Raw genomic sequence first — 23,176 nt, 5'->3', positions numbered from 1 at the left:
CGTATTGCAGGAGCAGGGCCTTGAGCTGTTCTTGCATATGGTTCGGAAGTCTGGGATTGACGTCGAAAGCTAAGGGAGGGGCTTGGTTCCTCTGAGCAGGTTCCGCAGAATCGGCGAGGGTGAAAGCACTGATGGCGTTCACAATTTCTTCGATATATGTGACCGTTGTTCTTTTGTTCACATGTTTGTACTCATTGCTGAAATTCGTGAGCATAACCGTTGCTTTGCCTCCCCGTAGCTCTCCGATTCCTCTTGCGACGCAAATATTTCGGGTGACCAACAGATGCTGACTGCCTTCAATGACGCCTTTCAAGTCAGGTGATTTAGGAGCACCGACTGAAATAATGACGCTGGAGCTAGGCGGAATGGTGACTTGTTCTTCCAGCACATTCAAGGCATGGTTTCCTGACGGCGTGCGCGGCGGTAGTGCTTCTTCTGTGGATAACGTTATCGACTTAGTTGTTAGGTTGATGACAACACCATGAAGGCATAAGAAGTCCATACTAAGGATGACATCTCTCCAGCAACGCTGTAGGACTACGAAGTCTGTAGGATAAATACGGTCGTTAATGGTGACTCTCGCTGTGCAGATTCCTGCAGGCGTTACGAGATAACCTCCGGCTGTGCGGATTTCAGGGCCTTCCCAAGCTGTCCTAACTTTCTTTAACTTCGCGGCGAACGACCCACTGATGGCGGAATAGTTGGCTCCAGTATCGACGATGGCGGTCACACTGTGGCCGTCGATAAGAACGTCGAGTTCGCTAGTTCGCCGTCTCGCATTACAGTTAGGACGTTGCGTCGGGTCACGGCTGCGTCGGCTTGTTCCGCTGCTTCCATGTTGCGTCGTCAGACCACCTTCGGTAAGTGAGCTTTTGACGTCAGGGCTTTGCCTGGTTGGCGTTGTGTTCGGAAAGCTCCATCGTGGCGTCAACGTCGTTGGAGGATCTTCGGTAGTTCATCGCACAGCAACCGCACCTCCATCGGTTGCTGCCCTTAGTTTCGCGGATACGGGCTAGGAGACCGGCCCCGCGTTGGGCCAAAGTACTGCTGGGGGTGCGGTGACATGAGGCGGCGGGGCGACGGCGAACGGGAAGGACTTCATGGTGTCCATTGAGTTCCTGTCAGGTAGTAGCGATATCACGTGGCCGTTCTCCTGGCTGCGGACGCGGTGCATTGACGGCGAAGCCACGCAGTCCCATCTGTCGGTACTGGCAACGGCGGTAAGTGTGCCCGGCCTCGCCGCAGTGGTAGCAGAGTGGGCGGTTGTCAGGTGCATGCCAAACGTCCGTTTTCGTCGGCGCACTGCGCTGGCGCGCTAGTGAACGGTAGGACGTCGGTGGGGGTGGTGGCGTCCGGCGACGGAAGTGCGACAGGGCGGTGTTTTGGCGTGGACGGGGAGGAGCGTTGTGGCGCACTGCAGTGGCGTAGCTCACAGTTTCTGGCACGGGCAGCGGTATTTGGGGAATTCGAAGCGATTGCCGAACTTCTTCTCACACAATGTCGGTGATCAAATCCACTTGAGGCTGCGCTGAAGGTAACAGCTTGCGCAGCTCTTCCCGCACGATCGCTCGGATCGTTTCACGCAGGTCTTCGGAGTCACTGGCTTGAGAAGCAGAGCATTCTGGAGTCAGGCGACGATTATACTGTCTGGTGCGCATGTCCAGGGTTTTAGATGCGGAAGCATCTTATACACTCGCCTTGTAGTGCGCCGTCCGCGCCGTCCGCGCCGTCCGCACCGCTTCTCGAACATCCGACAGCTGACGCGCGCGCATGCGCCGTCGCACCGTCACCCACCATCTGTGCCGCGCGCGCTTCTCCTTCAGACATTCGACAGCTGACAGCGCATGCGCCGTCGCGCCGCCGCCATCTGTGCCGCGCGCGCGCTTCTCATTCGAGAACATTCAACAGCTGACAGTGCATGCGCCGTAGCGCTGTATATATACTCAAGGTCGGCGCTCGCTCGCTCAGTTGCCGCTCGTCGGTTGGTTTGTACGGCGCGTCGACGTCCAAGGTCGCGGTGAAATGAATTCCAACGAATCCACAAACACAATGTTCGACGTCCCTTCGACCAGCGCCGTCCTTTCGCATACGTGTGTACGTGTTCACTCATTTAACACCCCCTCCTACAACCACGTTAACCAATTTAGCCATCGACCCAAGTAAGTCGCAATTTAACACCCCATTTCACAACCACGTTAACCAGTTTAGCCATCGACCCAAGTAAGTCGCACTTTAACACCCCGTTAACCAATTATATGCTCCGCATCCTCCTCAGTGTTCCCCCGAGGGAAGCTGCGGGCAATTTTTTTCCGATAGTGGTCGCCTCGGATACAAATTCCTGGACGACGTTCGGTGGATTCCTCATTAGTCCCGCGAAGAGCTACCATTTGACCCGTCGCATGAGGAGACGAACTTTCTTCTCCTCAGGCATGTCTGGGTCAGCGTGACAGAATAGGCGGGTCATATCCTCTGTGAAAACTGCAACCTTTTCATTTTGTAGCTGAACCCGGGTCTCTAGTAGAGCAGCGGCCCTCTCTTTGTGAGCAACGCTCGCGAAAGTTTGCAGAAATGCGCCGCAGAAGACATACCACGTTCGGAGCGTGGACTCCCGATTCTGGAGCCAGGTCCTTGCGGTGTCTTCCAGGTAGAAGTTTACACGACGGAGCTTTTCTTCGTTGTCCCCGTGGTATAGGGCGGCCACACGGTCGCATGTTTCTAGCCAGGTTTCTTGGTCTTCAAACGATGACCCATGGATGTTGGTGGTTCCCTGGGTTGATCAATGACGATCGCGGGCTGCGACGTTCCGGTTGTCATTGTCGTTGCAGTCGAGGTCATGGCCTTAGTCTTCCGCGCCTTGTCTTGTAGAAGCCCGGACTCCGGTGGGAGATCTTGCTGTCGGCGGCTTGTTCGCTGCTCTTGGTTGGCGTCGGTGTCTTCTCCGCGACGTGGGCTGGGTTCACGGCTTGATGGGGGCGTCCGATACATGAACGAAGCAGCACCTCTACCAGATGTCACGGGGTCATGACGTGGCCGAAGACAAGATACTTTGTGTTGGGATTTAACAGTTTATTTGGGCGAACCTGTGCCCGGCAAAAGGAAAGTCCGATTACAGTAGCAGTCTTACACAGATGGCATTTAAGAGAATTTTATTTCCTGATATATATTACACAGCTTATGTGCACACATAAAAATGGACAATGGTGCGTATGTACAATGCAAGCTGTTATATACAACGAAAGAACTTATAGCGTATGCAGTGACGTACAATGCAGAAATTGTACGGCAAAGACAGGACATTCATGACATCGAGATGATTAAACTTAAATGAACAGTAAGGCTATATGAACAAACAAGGTGAGGTCATTTACAGTGTCGCGTGATATTTTGCATTCACCTGTGAGGACAAATTGCTCTCGCGCTCAAGAACAATATTGCACAAAAATACATGTTTCTAAAGAAGAAAAGAAAAATACACACTGTATTATCACAGTGGTACAAGCTCTAGCTCACCTCCTCAATAAGGGAGGAAAGGCATGAAACCTCTGTTTTTCTTTACGATAATGAATCGCGTAGACCACCGTCAGAGGAAAGCCTCCTCTCCCAGCATGACTAGTTCTGCGTTAAGATGCATAAGCATTATGTTTCTTAGCCGATGTAGTAGGGGAAAGATGGCTCTCTGGGGGCGTCCCGTCAGGCAGGCCAGTCCCCTTCGTTTCCATAAGACGAAGGCTCCGACAGCCATTAAGAGTACGACAAAGTTATCCCTGTGACTAGACTTCCAATGCATACCTAATTTATTGGAACATTATGGTAACCATGCGCCAAAAGGTGCGCGCTACTATACATTCATGGAAGACATGGTTCAGTGTTTCGACGCGACCGCATTGCGGGCATGTGGCGGAGGGCGCAACGCCCCACGCCGCAAGGCGGTCGGCCGTAGGTAAAGCCCCCATTCCCTGAGCCAGTTTATGTCACGGACCTCAGAGGGGAGAGACGTGTTTGTAAGAGTCCAGCGTCTTTTCGCCCGGCATTTTCGGCGTTGTTCTTCAGATAGACTTTTAAATGCTATTAATTCGCTCATGTCGGTGGGGGACATTTACATAAGTTCTTGAACAGGAAAATCGTTTTGCCATTGTTGCAAAGATTTTATAACATGTGTGTAATACGCTGGTGGCTGCTCAGCAGCTGGTCCCGTGTCGTTTGCTAAACCAAAAAGCTTTCTAGAGGTTCCTAGCAGATACACTACAAGTTGCCTGCCTCGATACGATGAGTTCTCCAAGAGTGCCCAGGTGTTTTTGAGAGCCAACATGCGGCACATTACATCAAGGTTGGGTACGCTGAGCCCACCCCATTTTACTGGTCGGCGGACCAAGGCTCTGGCAACAGCTACGGCGTGGCCATTCCAAAAAAAAGAGCCGCACGCAGTAGCCACTCTCAGCAAAACCCGTCGAGGTGGTCGTGCAATTCGGGCTACATAAAGCAGTGGCGCTGTTATTCTGGATTTAATTAGATAAGCTCTTTAAGTAAAAGGTAGTTGAAACGTTCTGGCGACTTCAATGCGTCTGTACACTTTGTGTTGGATTTATTTCCATGTGGTGCGGGCTACCTCACCAGTCGAAAGGAAAGTTACACCTAAGACTTTAACGCCTTGGACTATTTGGACGCCATCAGGAAACTCTTCAATGTGCATCCCAAAGCACAATGCTTTGCTTTTTCCGGGATTAAGACGTGCTCCCGACAGGTAACTATATGTGTGGAATATTCGCAGAAAGGCTCTGTAGCTATCTATGTTCCGAATAAACAACGAGATGTCAATGGCGTATGCCACTACTTTCACTTCGCCCAAGCCTGGAAGAGAGAAACCACGTATTGAAGTACATTTCTGGATTTGTTTCAATAATGGATCTATGCATACTACAAAGAGAATTGCGGAGAGGGGACAGCCTTGTCGAATGCACCTACTTACTGCAATAGGTTCAGATGTATAGCCATTCACTACTAATGACGTTTCTAAGTCTGTGTAGAGTAAACGGAGCGTGTCGGTTAAATGTGCTGGGAAGCCGTAACACTCAAGCACAGCGAAGAGATAGTTCCATTCTACGCGATCAAAAGCTTTTTAATGGTCCAAGGAAACAAAAACGCCAGATATTTGTGTTCTTGTAGCGTACTTGAATAAATCGCGAGTCAGCGCAAGCGAGGTATTGATCGTGCGACCTGGGACACAGCATGTTTGTATGTCGCTTACTATTTCCGGTAGAATGATTGTTATGCGGTTTGCAAAGATGGCTGTCAATACCTTATAATCCGAGTTAAGTAGGGAAATGGGCCTCCACGCTCTTGGGTCGGACGGCTCTCCCTTGCTTTTAAGCAAGGGTATAACTCTGCTCTCACGAAACGTATTCGGTCTGATTCCGTCAGCAAGAAGCCCATTTAGCATTGTCAAAAGGTGGTCTTGTATTGTTTCAAGGAAGGTTTTATAGAAACTCAAAGGTATCCCGTCAGGGCTGGTGGCGGCGGTTGCGTTCATGTGCTGAAGCACAAAGCTTAATTGATCCAGCGTCACTGGGCTGCACAGACCATCGCGGAGCTCCTCCAGTACGCGGGAAATTCCCGCGCAAAACTCGTTAACTATGGTGGTGTAGTTCACGTCGCTCGCGTTCTCCACCCTGAAAAGATTCGAAAAAATGTGTTTCAAAGACCCTCATTATGTCTTCTGCTCGTGTAGACTGTTCGCCGTTCAGCAACTGAACGAAAGGAACATGCATGTGTTCACCAAAGGAGCCGTTGCGAACACTTCGAAGAACCGCTGGATCTGAAACCGGTCGTCCGTTGATAAAAGACTGCGCAGCCGTGCGCGAACTAAGACGTAGCAAAAGTTCGTACCGCGCCTTTAACTGATCGAGATAGTCGTGCTTTGCGAACGTCAGCGTCTTGCCTCTGCGTGCAATGCGCGCTTTTCGTAGCGTGTCGTTTATCTTTGACGTCAGGCGCGCTTTACTTTCGCGCCCCGCTTTGATAAGCTCGGCGCGCCAACTGTGTTTCAATGCATCCCAGCTGCGGGGGTCAGGTGGCCTATCGCACGCTTGCTCTAGAGCAATGCGCAGTAATGCTACGCTTTCCGGGTCGTGCACGAGTGTGGTGTCCATTTTCCAATGGTTTCTAAATGTAGTGGATTGTTCAAAGAAAAGTTTTACAGACACTGCAAAATGATCTGTAATGCATGGAACGTCCGGTGGGAAATGTAGAACCTCGCAACTAAGGACATGAGAGGCTAGCACTACTGGAAAATAGTAGCGGTCTAGCCGAGTCATGTTGAGACCGCGTTGCCAGGTTGCAACGAAGTCATTCCCGTGAGTGTCGACCCACGCATCCCTGAGCTTGAAATTGCGGATGAGTTGTTGCAATGCGCTACTCCGCTATATTGTCTGCTTTGTCTGCGTCCGCGCGTATCTCTGTCGGTGTCCTCAACACAGTTGAAATCTCCAACTAAGAAAGTGGGGTAACTGTCAAACATGAATGAGTCGAGTGAATTGAAAAAGTCGGCCGTGCCCCCACGTTGAGCTGGGGATATATTACGAGCGCCCTTGCTCGTCTGCAGTGAAGGTCAAAGTCTACTGCTAGTGTGCGGCCGTCAAAACCATAAACACAGTGTGATCTTCGCCGTAACGCTGGTGTCAAAAAAACAACTCTGAATCCGCAAATCTTTGAATCCGTCAGCGAGAAAAAGGCCTCGACTTCAAAATGTGAACAAAAGGATTGCACATCAAAAGGGGTTCTAAAATTACATTTCTGTAAGAAAAGGATATCGACATGACGTGACCTTGCGAAGTGCATGACTTCTCTCTGCTTATCTCGGCGTCTGAAACCACTGACGTTTAAGGAGAGAAAATGCACCGCAGCCATTTTGAAAATAGGGGGAGTGCGCGCAAACTTCAGAAAAACCCCTTGCGGGGTGTGGGGTGAGCGCTCAACGAGTGAACAAAACTAAAGTGAGAAATGCTCTGACGTCGTTAGAGCATTAGCAAGTTTTTGGGCTTACTACTGTCCGTAGAGCCCTCAGAGTACGTGGTCGGTGGGTGGGCTCGTTTGGTGGCTGGACGGTCTATTTCCATGGCGCTGGCACCGACACTCGCACCGGCGGCCACACCTGTATTCTGGTGAATGGGGTTTGACAGGCTCAGTTTGCGAGTCTGAGCCGAGTACTTGCTGGCGCGGGCGCTCGTCGTTGTCGGTGGCATAATCACTGTCGCGGTCTTGTCTGGGCCGATGATCGGAGCGTCTGCACGTCCCGTCGTTCGGGTGCCGCGTCCCATCGAAGCTCTCGGTGCCTCGGAGCTACTGGTGGTACCAACTGTGTCAGAGCTGTAGCTCTCGTGGTCTCCGCTAAGCACAGGCACTCAGGCTTCGGATGAGCTGTGTTCTACATAGGCGTCCGGCGAGAAGTCACTGGTCTCGAACGGGGTGTGTAGGGTTTACGAGGCTTTCTCAGACAGGGGAGGCAGGTCTCCTGCGTCTTGTGGTTCAGCATGGGCGTCAGTGTCTCTTGTGTCAGTGTCGCTCGCAGGCTCGAGCGCCGGATAATCATCTTGCATTGCGGGCGTGAGGTCAGTGAACGCTTGTTCTTCTGTTGCCACTGCTGCAGCCGCTGCGAAGGGCTTCGGACGTACGCAGTCAGCTGTTGCATGGCTGCCCGAGCACTTGCGGCACGGTTCTACGCATCCCTCTGTGGCATGTCCAAACACGTTGCAACGCAAGCAAAGGGGCGTGGCACAATCTTTGGCGATATGACCAGCATTCCTGCACTTAGAGCACACTTTCTTGACACCCCGGTAGTCACACAAGACATTGTAGCCTTGGACTGTCAGAAAGCTCGGTATTTGGCTTTTCATTTCCACTCGCGCCACACGGACACCTGTGCCAACCCCAGGGCGGCCCTTGAACACTGGCTCGTGGATATGTTGCACGTTGCCGTAGGCGGACAGAGCAGTCGCTAGGGCTGCGTCGCTAACCCACAGCGGTACCCGGAAGACTGTGACGTGGAGTATTTCAGGACCTACGCTGACAAGTGGAACTGATTCGCCGTTCAAGAGAATGGCGCCCCGGCTCTTCAGCTTGGTGGCTGCGTGGACGTTTGTGGCTGCGGTGCCGAACTTTGCACCTCCCATGTGCTGGAGGGTCTTGATACCGGCTGGACCGGTTACTCCTTCGATGGCATCTATGATGTCGTCGACGGCGCTCCCCTCTGAAGCGCTGAAGTTAAAGCAATGAGCTTTCGGCGGTGGTGCTGCGAAAGCCATCACACTTTCGTCTTGGCCCTGCCTTCCACGGTTTGCGCTGTGGTGCCCTGGCGTTGGCTCACGATGAAGGCCTGGACAGAGCCGGGGAGTTTTCCAGGGGTTCACTTGATGCTCGATAAGATGGGGTCGACGACTGGCAGCGTGCATGGTCGCAGGAATCCCGGCGCCAGGTAAGCGGCGAACGCAGCGTCGGCCGTCGATCAACTACTGGAAAGCGGCGAAGTGCGTCGGCATTTATACTCTTGCCATCGAATGTTCTAGCGTTATCGCTGGTGGTGGCGTAGGTTCCAGGATAATCTGTACTGTTCGCAGAGTGGGCGTGATCTTATTGAAATGACCTACTAAAGTCCGGAAGCTTCTCGAAAACTGCACGCGCGTTTTGCGCTGAGAATTGTGTAGTGTTTTGGGGCGATTACAAAACTTGAGAAATGGAACGTGGCAATAGTGACCCTAATTTTTTCAAACGAGTGCCCTGGTAAGCAAATATGTTTTGAGAGCGGGAGGTTAGGTTGCGTATTGGTATACGATTTATGGTTGTTGAAGCGTATTAGGAACGATGTTTCTGTATGGCCAATATACTGTTCTTGGCAGACGGCACACTCGAGCATGTATATGACTTTAGAGCTATATCGCAAATAAAGAGCCGCGAATTTTAAGGGTGAAATTAGACGACGCACTACCGGTTTCCTTGGTGGTTTGCATATGTAGGCGAACTTTGCAGCGTGGTTTGTTGCAAGGTCCACAGCCAGATGTTGGGGGTTCGTTTAGTTTTTACGATGTTAGCATATCGCGGAGATTCCTAAAGCGCCGGTAGACTACGCGAGGTGGTTCAGAAATGATATTTTTCAGATGCTCACTTTGGGTAAGGATGTTGTGGTGGCGTTTGAGTATAGAAAGAACCTTTGGCACTGATACCGAGTAAGTTAATACGAGATTAGTGCCAGCAAGTTGTTCAGGTAAACTGTTTGCGCTAAGAATGTCGGCTCTATTCAACTGGTCTGCTCGGTCTATAGCGTCAACAAGCAAGTCCGCTGGATACCGTCGTTTAATGAGAGTGCTTTTAAGTTGCTTGCAGTTAGGAACTCTTCGCGATCGGAACTCAATCGCTTAAAACGGTGAGCCTGACTATAAGGTATACTTGTTTTACAATGTCGCGCGCGACTGCTCTGAAACTGGAGAAGCTGGTTTTTATAAGTACGTTTGCGGTATAATTTGGTGATCAGTTTTCCTTCAGAAAGGGCGACGGTGACATCCGTTTTAAGCGATTGTGTTCCGATTACGAAGAATTCCTATCTAACTGCGAGTAACTCAAAAGTGCTTTCATTAAACGACAGTATCCAGCGGACTAGGTCGATGACGCTATAGACCGAGCAGACCAATTGAATAGAGCCGACACTCTTAGCACAAACAGTTTCCCTGAACAACGTGCTGGCACTAATCTCATAATAACTTACTCGGCATCAGTGCCAAAGGTTCTTTCTATACTCAAACGCCACCACAACATCCTTACCCAAAGTGAGCATCTGAAAAATATCATTTCTGAACCACCTCGCGTGGTCTACCGGCGCTTTAGGAATCTCCGCGATATGCTAACATCGTAAAAACTAAACGAACCCCCAACATCTGGCTGTGGACCTTGCAACAAACCACGCTGCAAGGTTTGCCTACATATGCAAACCACCAAGGAAGCCGGTAGTGCGTCGTCTAATTTCACCCTTAAAATTCGCGGCTCTTTATTTGCGATATAGCTCTAAAGTCATATACATGCTCGAGTGTGCCGTCTGCCAAGAACACTATATTGGCCATACAGAAACACCGTTCCGAATACACTTCAACAACCATAAATTTCATACCAATACGCAACCTAACCTCCCGCTCGCAAAATATATTCGCTTACCAGAGCACTCGTTCGAAAAATTTAGGGTCACTATCGTGGTTTTCATTCTCACCACGATTGAGAAATCCGCGAATCGTACCTCATCTACAAATTCAACACCGTGTAATCAGGCATAAACGAAAGTACAGGCACGCTTTGTAGTGTGCCCACCAAGCATTATCAGCCTTAACCCATGGCCCGTAGCGTGTTCGGTTAAGTTTGTTGGATACCGTCTCTAATGCTTCTGTTATTGTGTATATTTTTGTGACCCAATGTTTACAGTCAATTGAGTTTATTAATCGCCGCCGCTATCACGATTGTGGATGCGAGACGTTATTTTAACGCGCACGCGCAATAAAAGCATCAACTACTCATCTTATTCATATCACATTGACTAAGCTGTGTATATGACGCGCAATCTGACTGTAATATCACGCGTTTTTTTAATATTTGGTATCAATGTTTCATTGTTGTTTTATCATTATCTATCTCTGGTTCTTACAGAGTTATGCTGTGTGCACGAAGAAGTAATTTCTGTTCTTTGATGTTCTACATGTTTATATATGTACGTATATTTATTTATGTTTTTTCATGATATTTATGTTTTGCATGATATTTATGTTTTTGCACCGTCATGAAGACTTCACGCTATGAATCGTCTAATCGCTGATATACGTCGCCGATGTTTATTATCCCTTGTGAATCGTATTTATAAGCAAGCGCGTTGTCATGTACCTGTTACTTTGACAAAGGCTGGTTCACCAGTCGAAGCGTCGGTCAGAATATTCCGTGCAAAACCAACGTGCGTCGTACTCTATTTTCTTTTATTATACCGGGGCCAGCGTTACTTCCTTGCTGCAACTGTTTTTCCGCAATGGCCCCCGCAACGACACCGTTAAAGCACATCAGCCTGAGGTTTCCAAGGACCGAAACTTCCACAGTCGTCATCGATGACTCCCAATCAAAGTACTTGCACCAATACTTCGATCCCACTTCTCTAGGTACGCCAGCTTTTATTTCGCAAATTGGCGCCACGATTGATGACGTTCGGTCACTCATCAACTTTGTGCCAGAAACAGCCAATACCCTCATGTTCCTCGTTGGAACTAATGATATGGCAATAGGAACAGCAGAAGCTGCGTTCGACAAGTATCGCTCCCTGCTTGATTTTGTTATGAAGACTATGCCGAACATATCCAGAATTTATGCAACACTCGTCCTTCCTAGTTGCACCAACCGTCGCCGCCGTAAGTGCAACCTCTCGTTCGTCCGACGTTGCAACAAGGAAGCAAGTTACTTCAACCGACTGCTACGTGAATTCTGCAGTCACTCAAGAAAAGTCTTTTTCCTGAACCACGGCTTTCAACACCTGCCCCCAGCGCGCGTACTAGCTGCCGACGGTCTTTATCCGAGTTTTGAAGGTGTCGCTCTCATCACCAGCCACATTCGTGAACTTTGCTGCAAGCGCAACAACAAACTGCCACTGTGATGTGAATTCGCGTCGTGTTACCCTTCACATGGTGCTACGCATACTTCTCCAAGAGTGTGCTACCCTCAACCCTGCCCAGACGCCGAAATCAACTGTCCAGTTCAGAGCCGCCAGAACTTGAGTGAGGAAAGTGCACAGACTACTCCGTCCTAGGGCCACCGCTACCCTTCCCGGAAGAACCCCGCTCGCGACAACGCTACCAAATGACTGCCAGTTCCTGGTAAATCTGTTATGCATGTGCCTTCTAAAACATTTCCGAAATCTAGGAAGATTGCCGTGAAAAGCATTCATTCAGAGCTGCATTTCACTACATTGTCGGCACACTTGAGTGCTTCTAAAGTTCGTAAAGGTTTACAGGTAAGATTGCAACCGGCCACTTGTGATCTATCTTCTTTGCACAAAGCCAAGTGGCAACAAGTATTGAGTGACGCCTCACTAGAACTACTATGTATAGTTATTTATCACTACAAATCGCGTGCGCTTAGCCTCCATAGCGAAGAAGCCTGCCTTACTGCTCAATTAGCGTCTCGTGAGTCGGAATCCTTAGAAGCCTATAAACATAAGAAAAACAATAACTTAAGTACGCTTAAATGCAATAACTTCATTCGCGACGGCATCGACCCGTCTGTATATACCACTAACACGATTAATGCTCCTGTTAAATCATCGGTCAGAAGCATGCCCACTGAACTCAGCGATAATGTCGTAAACCTATCGGCTATCACTCTCTCTTGTGCTCAAATAGCTGCATTCTCGAAAGGTCTTACTTTTTGCCCAGCCTCTGGTGGATTTAGTGATTTCCAGCTTTTAAAAGATTTGGATAACTTTGAACGTAACATGCGCCCTAGGGAATACTCTTATGATCGTGAAAATTCTAATAACAATACATTACCAGTGCCGTCGCACAAGAGGTGGACACCACCACCACAACGTAATCAATGCCTCCATATGTACATCAGGGCTGTACAGCATGACGTCCTTGAGGCTTACAAGACCCGTGTTCATTATCGAAAAAATTTAACAAAGAAGGAAAAAGCAGCGCTTGAAGAACTATCCAATAACCCTGACATTGTCATTAAACCTGCCGATAAGGGAGGAGTAATCGTTATTCTTGATAAAAAAGGATTACATAGCGGAAGCTACCGACAACTCTCTCTCGACAGTTTTTATACAGCCCTCCCAACCGACCCAACAGATAGTTTTAGGTGCATCTTGCAAGACAAACTATTGACTCTAGCAAGAGATAAAAACTAGAGGAAATAATTGTTCGGTCACTTATTCCGCTCAGCTCTGTAGCCGGCAGATTTTAAATACTCCCGAAAATTCATAAACAAGATAATCCGGGCCGCCCAATCATCTCCGGTATAAACACTACAACCGAGAACTTGGCGCGCTATGTTGATTCCGTTATTAAACATATTCCCGAGACATTTCCATCATTCGTCAAGGACACCAATGATTTTCTTCGAGACATATTAAGTCTTAACATTCCCCAAACTGCAATACTTGAAACACTGGATGTCGCTACACTCTATACTAACAAATCGCATGCCGATAGAATTGCTGCAGTACTTAATGCATACTAGGATTCTTGGCTCGATAAACCAATCGATAAAGAAGCCCTACAATAGCTATTGAAGCTTATCCTTGAACACGATAACTTTGAATTTATTAATTGTCATTACGTTCAGATCAGTCGCACGTCAATGGGAACCCAAATAGGCCCTACTTATGCTAACATTTTTATGGGCATTCTAGAGAGCAGTGAACACAGCTGCATCATGAAAATTGTAAAGTATAAGACACAATTAGGAGGAGGAAATAAAAAAAGTCACAAGGCAAAGCAAAACTCTAATCATGTTACAGTTCACAACTCCTTGTAGACGATGTCATTTTACGAAATATGCGGATGATCTGAGGCTACGGATGGGGTCCTTCTAAACGCGCTATCAGGGCAGCTTCGACTGGAAATGATTCTGTAAGTGCCACGATATATGGGGAAAAGGCGTTCTGTTCTGGAATCGTTAGTACTAACGACAAATTTTGATGAAAGTTGGTCAGGGCAAATAAACGTTTTATTTTATGAACGTGATTTCATCGACTTGATACTATTCAGGCAGGCAGAAGAGTAGCTAAACAAATTAGTTGTTACCGTCTACACATTGTGACCAAATGACCACCACGCAAATTTTCATCGCAGGTCAAGACTAACAAGATTTAGTTATTTCTTCAAGGAGTCAGTTTTGTAACAACAGTATGAAGACAAGATGAACTGGGATGCTTTATTTTTAATTGATTCAAGTAGTTTAGGCAAGTAAATATGACGTGGGTGCCAAATCATTAAGCATATATTCCAAAAAAGGCGTGATGAGAAAATGTTAGGCACAATGCCTTGTGCCAGTGCTCGCAAGTGGCCTGGGTCGTTAAGGTAGCCTGACGTTTTGCATGCTTTAGAGTTGACGTGTTCAATAAGCGCAATCCTGCTTCAGTTCTATTCAAAAGGACACCAAGGTATCTAATTAGGGATACTGCGAAGAAACTAGCACTACGTATTTTATATTGCGCAGCGTTTGGATTAACAGGCAAAGCGAATTGTACGTGTTTTGTCTTTGAAATATATTTATTTCCACTTGTTATGGGCTGCGCTAATGAGTTCAGGAGTGAAAATACATCATTTTGGCTAGCTATGGCTTTAGAAAGAACGCAATCGTCTGTGAAAACGCGTACTTGAGATGTGAGATTACTATCTATCATTTATGTTTATTAACAGAAGAAATGACCCAGAATGGAGCCTTGGCGAACTCCTGAGATAAAGTTATTACGGTTAGAAAGGCAATTTGTATTAGGATAGCAATTATATGGGCACTCTCGGCTAGATTTCGCCGCCGGCGTTGGCGAGTACGTCGACGTGGACGTCGGCGTCAATGTCATGCACCGTAGATATATTGTAACGCACGGTTCATTGAACACTTTTAATAGTCTAACGTAGGCGGGGCAAACTTGTGCCCGTGAATAACAACACAGCTAGAACGGAATCTTCTAGTTGTCTTGAGGATTCACTTCTGCCTCTTCCTCCACAATCTTTTTTTTTCAACACGGGTCACGCGCAGCTGGGCCCCGCAGGCTCATGTGTCGCAAACCATCCGGAGGGCACAAGTATCGGCCAGCGCGCGCAACTTGAAGTCACATTGTGTCATTGCCCCCCTTTGCATAGTGCATCGTCCCTATGCTTGTGTCGAACTGGTCGCATGGCGGTCATTCAAACACCTCGTCGAGGATGCAGTTAACATCAAACAACGTTGTGTTCTTGACGTTTCATTGCCTGTCGTGATACAGTATCATCCTGACATGTACAGTTTCCGTGCGCTGCCGCTGTCGTGATGAAATATCCTGTCCCTCTGGCATAACTTGGTAGTTAAGCGAGCCGACGCAGCGGAGCACTCTGTACAGAAGGAAACAGCGGCGAAGCAGTTTTTCTGATAGGCCACGTATTCGTACAGGAATCCACACCCATGCTCTGTCTCCTGGTACGTACAGGATGTCCCTTCTTCGCAGATTGTATCGGTGCGTGTTGGTTTTCTGCTGTTGGAGAACGCGATATCGTGCAAGCTGTCTGGCCTCTGCTCTCTGTATGTATTCGTGAACGTCATAGTCATTCTCCGACGTCTCGTCAATAGGTAATATTGCTTCTAAAGGTGTCGTTACCGTCCGGTCAAAAAACAAGTTGGAATGGCGTCATCCGTGGTATCCCTTGCATCGCAGTGTTATAGACGAATGTTGCATAGGGTAATAATTTATCCCAAGGACGGTGTTCTATATCCACGTTTATTGACAACATGCCAGCCAGCGTTCTGTTCAGCCGTTCGGTAAGATCATTCAAAAGGCATTTCATCTTGTGTCAGCCACGTCAGTGGTTCAGTGATTCGTGAAAACGTTTTAACGAACCGTCGATAATAGGCGCATATACCTAAAAATCACCTAGCAGCCTTTTTGTCTGTTGGCTTCGGAAATTTCGCTGCGGCCTCAGCTTTTGCAGAGTCTGGGCGGACGCCTTCAGCACTGATGACATGGCTGAGAAAAAGGAGCTCACGGTAGCCGAAATGACATTTCTGCGGTTTTATTGTCAAGTTCACTGACTTGATCACAGTGAGCGCGGCCCGGAGCCTTTTCAAATGTTGCTCAAAGGTAGCATTGAAGACTACGAAATCGTCGAGATAAACCAGGCACGACTGCCATTTCAGACCACAAAGCATTGTGTCCATCATCCGTTGGAATATGGCGGGTGCTGATCAAAGGCTGAAAGGGAGAACCTTGAACTCATATAAACGATTTGGTGTTCAAACAGTGTTTTTTCGAGATCTCTTTCGTCAACTTCTATCTGCCAATATCCACTTTTAAGATCCAGTCAGGAAAAATACATGGCATTTTGCAGCATATCCAGAGTGTCATCAATTCTTGGAAGAGGATAAACATCCCTTTTGGTGACGGCATTGAGCTTCCAGTGATCAATGCAGAAATGTAAGGGTTTTCGCCACAAGAACAATAGGTGATGCCCATGAACTTGATTAAGGCTGGATTACGTCGTCTTTGGGCATTTCTTTAACCTGATTACCAATAGCTTCTCTTTCTCTTGGTAACACTCGGTAGGGATGCTGGTATACTGGCCTCACTGACTTGTCGACATTGATGCGATGTTTGGCGACAAGAGTACGTTGAACTTTAGATGACAACGAGATACATTCGGCGAACTTCTTACAAGACCCTCTGTTCGCTCTTTTTGACTTTGTAGTAGCCCTGGCTCAATGTCGATGGCTGCAAGGACAGACTCCACGTGTTGGAAATCAGACTCATTGGTTTCGAAAGTACGCAGCTCCGTAACCTGGACGAAATCATTCAGACTGGCGATGACGGTTCACTTTCGAACATGCTGCACCCCATTTCCAAAGTTTGTAAGTAAAACATTTGTACATCCGTCGCGTAACTTAACAAGGCCTCGTGTTATGCAGATCCCTTTTTGAAATAATAAGGCAGTGTTGTTAGCAAATCCTTCGAATTCACTGAATTCTTTGTTGGTTGCTGCGACAAATATGCTCAATCTTGGCGGCACTTTGACGACATCAACTACAATACAAAGGTCATATACGTTTTCTTCCGTTTCAAAGGTAGCAATCGCGTCACTAGTCGAAAATGAGACAGAAGGTTCTCGCAAGTTATTTACAGTGCCATTAGCTCATAAGAAATCCATGCCGCTAATCAAGTCTCTTGAGCATTCCGGCAGCACAATAAAACTGGCGACGTACGTGAAACCCCCATTCCAATTTTTGCTGTGCATATTCCAGCAGGGTCGATGAAGTGCCCTCCTGCTGTGCGAACTTGTGGTCCCTTCCAAGGCGTCAGCACTTTTTTCAGTATTTTAGAAAGTCCGCTACTTATCACTGATTAATCTGCGCCTGTATCTACCAGTCCGATGACTTCGTAGCCGTCAACGAACACACGTAAATTGCAAGCAACGTCACTATCGAAGCCCTGGTTTCTGAGTCGTTCATCGTTCAGAGTCAGCAATAGATGTTTTTCTGCATTAGCGTCGACAGCGGCCTTGCCTCCACAGGTCACTAACTCCAGTTTTTTCGACGCAGGCTTGGAGAACGAGACCTTGGGAAGCTTGCTGAAGGTCGGGGCTAGGTGACCTATACTTACCCGTTGTGGTTGCGCGAGGTTGGTTTCGTTGGAAGCCACTTGAGCTTTGACAACCTGACAGGTATCCTTCAATTTCGAAGGGACGTTCAACCATTTTGCGGTCAAGGTGCATTGACAGGAAAATCACGTAGTCCTGCTTAGCGGTAGTGGCACGTTTGGTAGAGCTGACCAGCCTCCCCACGGTGGTAACAAAGCGGTATCCTGTCGGGAGTGCGCCAGACATCGCTCTTCTTGAGTCTCCTCTCTGGCGTTGGCTGCAAGGTGCTCGGCGGCATCGGGTACTGCATAGGTGTAGCAGCCGCGACGTCCGCACGTCCTGGAGATCCTCGCAGTAGCACATCGGCATACGTCATTCTCGTCTGCTGTTGTAGTAGCGGTTCTGGCTGTGCGTTGCTCGAAGGTTCGCGTACCACCTGCCTGACCTCCTCACGAATCATATCGGCCAGAGACGAAAACATTGGAGCGTTCTGGTCAAGGCGCTTCTTTGGGAGCTCTTCTCGCACAACAGAACAAACCACCTCGCGCCGTGCTTCCATGCCGTTACCAAAGACTGGTGGCAACATGTCAGAGGAAGTGATGATCGCATCCCAGTTGGTCGCTGTTGTAGCGTTCTTTCCATCGTAGTCGCCTCGAAACGCAACTCGGCGACGGTGCGCGGCGGGCTTCGAATTAGTCCGGCAAAGATTTTTTGCTTCACGCCTCACATCAGATGACGCAGCTTCCTGTCTTCGCTCATATTTGGATCCGCTCGACGGAATAGGCGAGAAATGTCTTCCACATACATGGTGACACTTTTGTTATTTGGCTGATTTCTTGTCTGGAGCGCAGCTGCAGCTCTCTCTTTGTCTTTGTGGTCTGTGTTCGGGAAAGCAGCGAGCAGATCCCGTCGAAAGTCATCCCACAACTGGAAGGTAGCTTCGAGGTTTTCATACCACATTCATGCGCTATCTTCCAGCACGAAGTAAACACTTCCAAGTTTGCGCTCTTCCCCATATTCATTAGCCTTTCCGATGTGTTCAAAGTGTTCAAGCCAGTCCTCTGCGTCCTCATAGCTTTTGCCGTGGAAAGGTTTTGGTAGCATTGACTGGTCCACTACAATGTTGGCTAGAGTGACCTGAGCTGTCATGTCGGTTGCGTACCCATTGACAGCCGTTGAGGTTCTAACGGAAGTCGCTAAAGGTGAAAATTCAAGACCCTCACTACGTAGGTGTTGACTGCAGCACTGATGAACAGGCGTGAGCTTGTTGGGTCCAAATCGCTGTGGTTTGGTTCTGGACTGTGTTCCTTCACTCGAAAGGGACTTGGCATCGCACCTGGCACCTCCACCAACATTGTAACGCATGGTTCAATGAACACTTTCAATAGACTAACGTAGGCAGGACGAACTTGTGACCAAGAAAAACAACACAGCTACAATGAAATCTCCTAGTTGTCTCGAGGATTCACTTCTGCCACTTCCTCCACGTTCTTTTTTTTTCAACACGGGTTGCGCGCAGCTGGGCCCCGCAGGCTCGTCCGTCACAAATCATCCGGAGGGCGCAAGTATCGAAGAGCGCGCGTAACCTGAAGTCACATTGTGTCAATATATACGTATATATACATATGAAAACGCAAGAAAAAAAATTCAGAAAAAAAGACTCCGCCACGTGTAATCGTATGTGGGATCCACGCATCGTCAATACGAGGCGTTAACCACTGAGCCACAGAGAGGTGCCTCCTTCAACGTTCAAAAGGCAAGCTTTTTATGCCTAGCATTTTCCGCTGCTGCCAGACGTCTCGCGGGCGACCTACCGTGTTTTCAGCATTATCAGCAAGAGTGCGAAAAGAGCGCGTCTCTCATGCGTACTTTGGCCTATGGAGAGGAGGATAGTGGACAATCTCTCGAGCGCTCATATCTCCCGGTGGAGAGGATCATGCGTCTTTAGTGGCGGTGGGCTTCACTGGAGTGATTTTGTTGTAGTTATGGGGCGCACAAAGGTTCCTGCAATTGTTTTCACAGCCTTTCTTTGCGAAAAGGACGCGCTTCTCGGACGCAGCGAAGTAACACCTGAGACGCTTACATTTCGTGCGTCATTTGTGCGTGAGAAACGCTGGGCACGTTTCGATCTGCTTTCCATTCTGCGCGTGACTTTCCAATTTGTTGCTTTCATGTTCATTGCTTCGCCTTTGCGGCAAAGCTATTAATTTTTTCAATTGATCACCTGAAATATTGATACACAACATTTGCAACCTTCGCCGAGCACGGTGCATCGTATTTAGTTTATTAAATAATTTACCCGTAACATTATGTTAGTAAGTTGTTCTTCAGATCATCGTGTCGAGTTGTAGTCAAGTCGTAAGTTTCGAATATTACCCTTAACATAATTGTGTGGCACCCATTCAAATGATTTGGAAAAGCCATTGCAGATGGCGTCAGTGTAATGTTCATTGTGTATACAAGTGACAAAAACTGTGAACTTCATACAGTTGAGTTTAACATGAACAATTCTGTCAGAATGAATGTTGATTATTGTGGACCAAGTTTTTTTTGTTCAGATGAGCTATAATGCGCGTCTGGAAAATGTGCTCAAGCAGTTTGCAACTGATGTATGTTAGACAAAGTGGTCTGTAACTTGTAGGGGCCGCAGTGTCAAAAAACTTGAAAACAGGTAAAAATAAAGGCGCAGATTTTAAATATACCAGTATACAACCTGTGTTCAGCGCCTGTATAAATAATTAGGATAGCAAAAGAGACGAGTAATTGTACGTAAATTTCAGTAGTAGGGCACCTTCTAAATTTGTTAGCGCTTTCCATATCATTCAAACTCGTGTCACTATCGGAAAGTAAAGTTTTGCTTGATTAAATTTTGGGATTGCCACTTGCGAAAACTTTTTCGGAATATTTTTTGGCATATTTGGTAACGCAAAGTTGAAAAAAATTGGCAGATTATATGTACAGAGAGAATTGATAATATACGAAGCACGAATGAAAGAGGTTGATATGTCACATTAGAATAAGCACAACGTTACGAGGCAGACGTAAATTATACCGTATTTGACTTCCGTGTCAAGATTGTCTTGTTTGCGCCTAGAATATATGTTCGTCATAGGTTTGTGTTTGGATACAGTATTCTAGGGACCCTAGTTTGGGGGAAGTTCTCGGAGGAAGAGACTTCGCACTCGCAGCCTGTTTGACTGAACTTGTCTGCTCAGCAAGGCGCGCACCCGCCACCGAAGCATCGAAATATCCAAAGATGCGCGTGCCGGCGAGCCGGCTCGGGTGGGTCGGGGAGCATGAAATATGCAAGTAAATACTTTTTTCGAAAAGCTGACTAAATATTAGATGTGCGCAAATTGTGCGAGGGCACAAATTATGTGCGTAAATAGAATATATTTTTTATTACCGCTTTGTAAAGTTTCGCTAACTAAAAGTTACAACACAGTCTTCTTCCAAGAGGATGCTTCACGTAAGATCAATTACCACGGTACCTGAAATCTTCCGAATTTTTTTAAAGCGCGGTAGTCCTTGCTGGGTTACTTCAACAAGGAATTTTTTGTCCGGCTGTCTGCCCGTTGGTCCTTCGTTAACCATTCAGCACCCCGGAAAAAATTTACCCTTCACTGTAAGCAAAAGTTAGCCGAGATGGGAGATTTTCCAGCACATGAGCCCACAAAACTCCCCTGCCCCAATTATTTACTCCCTGTTAGGGAGTGAACTCGGCACATGTCATCGTAAAACGCCCCTTCCTTAATCACAGAGTTCATGAACGACATGACCTTGTTCAACTCCCAAGGGAGTTTCAGGTCACGTGGTCACAAACTCCCTATAGGAGCTTTAAAAACCCTCTTTGAGCGTGACGTGTGTGTGTGTGTGTGTGTGCGTGTGTGTGTGTGTGTGTGTGTGTGTGTGTGTGTGTGTGTGTGTGTGTGTGTGTGTGTGTACGGGCATATGTTTCCACGTCGGTGTGAAACACGTGTGCTTTGTGTGGCTAATCCTGTAAGCATCTGTCAACAGCTAACGAAATTATAAGTGCAGCGAAGAATAGCAACGACCGGTTGGTATTTACTGGGAACGTTTCAATATATTTCGCACCGTTAAACTACGCTGCACGTCGGTCCGATTCCTCAACGAAACGTCGTGAATGCCGCGCTTCAAAGGGCCGAGTAACAAAAAACTTCGAAGAATAAATTAATAGTAGCAAAAGTAAGCTGTTACGATCGTCAGCGGCTGCTCCTGGAGTTTCACCATCAGAAACTTCGAAATGGTCTGAAGTAGGCTTCGCTCAACTACGGCAGGCTGGCCGGCAACCGGTCTGAGAGTTGCGCCGGCGACGCGCTCGCCCCGTCTCCGCCGATAGTGGCTTCTCGGAGTGTCACTGGTATTTCACCGGCTGTAACATCTAAGTGGTAAGAAGGCCTTGCTATGCCGTCGGTATCAAGCCGGCATCGTATCGAACTCGCACTGGGCGCCGGCCACCGCGGCAAGCGCTACGAGCTAGCACCGACCACCGGCGATGCAAAGAATGTGTTTCACAAAAAATGAAGGCTGCTGGGATGTATAACAGTCTTCTGCGCCTTGCGACCGCAGCTGTCAATGACTAACTACAAGGCGAGCGCCGAACGAGGCGGAGTACGATCGTCAGCGATTGCACCGTAAAACTTCGAAGCGGTTCGAAGTAGGCTTCGCTCGACTACGGCAGGCTGGCCGGCAACCGGTCTGAGAGTTGCGCCGGCGACGCGCTCGCCCCGTCTCCGCCGATAGTGGCTTCTCGGAGTGTCACCGGTATTTCACCGGCTGCAACATCTAAGCGGTAAGAAGGCCTCGCTATGGCGTCGGTAACAAGCCGGCATCGTATCGAGCTCGCACTGCGCACCGGCCGCCGTGGCGAGCTCTGCGAGCTATACATGCAATGCATGCGATCAACGAGAACAGCGACGGCGAACCGTCTCATTCGTTTAAGCTTATCGCTCCGTAGCTTAAACTGCGTGGATAGCGGACACCTATTTCTGTGCATGGGAAAAACGAGACGTAAACTGCACATCAGCAAGCATTTTGTGATCGCCAGCTGTCATTCATCGAATCACCGTGCCGTACTCGTGAGTGAGGCCTAGTCGTCGAACGCGGTAGCGGCGGTCTACCTCGGTTCATCGCTGGAGCTGCTAAATGTGCCTCGTTAATGTGTTCATTCAAGGCTGCGCGCACTTTGTGTATGATTCCGTGCATTTTACGGGTCCAGAAACAGTACTGCTAATGCAAATTCAGCCCGTACGACAGAGCGTCAACTGATGAAACTTTTTCGCTATAGTAGAAAAATAATAAATATTAGGCAGGCTTAGGATAAAAGGCATGTGTGTTGAAGTGCTTACATCAGACCACCGCAAGTTCATACTTACGCCGTGCGTATTTAATGCCTAATTAATAGCGAAAAAAGGCTTTCACCAGGGCTACAGGGGAGGTAAAATGTGGTGCATATATATACCCGGTGACTATATGCTTGGTGTACTGCGTGTGGCAAGCTGTGGTGAGTGCGAGTGGTGTGATATAACGTGAACATTGTGATAATGTTTGTGTACTGTAATCATTGTAGTGCGCATTAAATGTTATGTAATTAAAGTTACGCTTCCGCATTGTACGGCTGCTGACGTAATTTTTTTCTTTGTCGATGCAAAAAATTTACTCCCATACTGACCTGAGAAATCCCCCAATGGATGTAAATAAAAACCCCCCTGGCACCATGCAAAAACCCCCTACTGATGGGGAGTAATTTTTTTACTCCCAACGGAGCTGTTTATAAAACTCCCATCGGGGCGTGCGCTAGAGGACAAGGTCATTTACTC

At 48.0% G+C, this 23,176-nt stretch overlaps 1 protein-coding gene across 1 annotated transcript in view; it reads right to left on the bottom strand.

Moving 5' to 3' along the window:
* The window catches only part of LOC119169944 (adenylate cyclase type 3), a 1,227,834-nt gene that overhangs the window by 527,543 nt on the left and 677,115 nt on the right, over positions 1-23,176 (bottom strand). The gene's annotated exons all lie outside the window — the stretch shown is intronic.

The sequence above is a fragment of the Rhipicephalus microplus genome, chromosome 2 (genome assembly GCF_043290135.1).
Source record: "Rhipicephalus microplus isolate Deutch F79 chromosome 2, USDA_Rmic, whole genome shotgun sequence".
Classification (NCBI taxonomy): Eukaryota; Metazoa; Arthropoda; class Arachnida; order Ixodida; family Ixodidae; genus Rhipicephalus; species Rhipicephalus microplus.
Note: the sequence above shows the minus strand (reverse complement) of the source record. Positions and strands in the feature narration are given on the sequence as shown.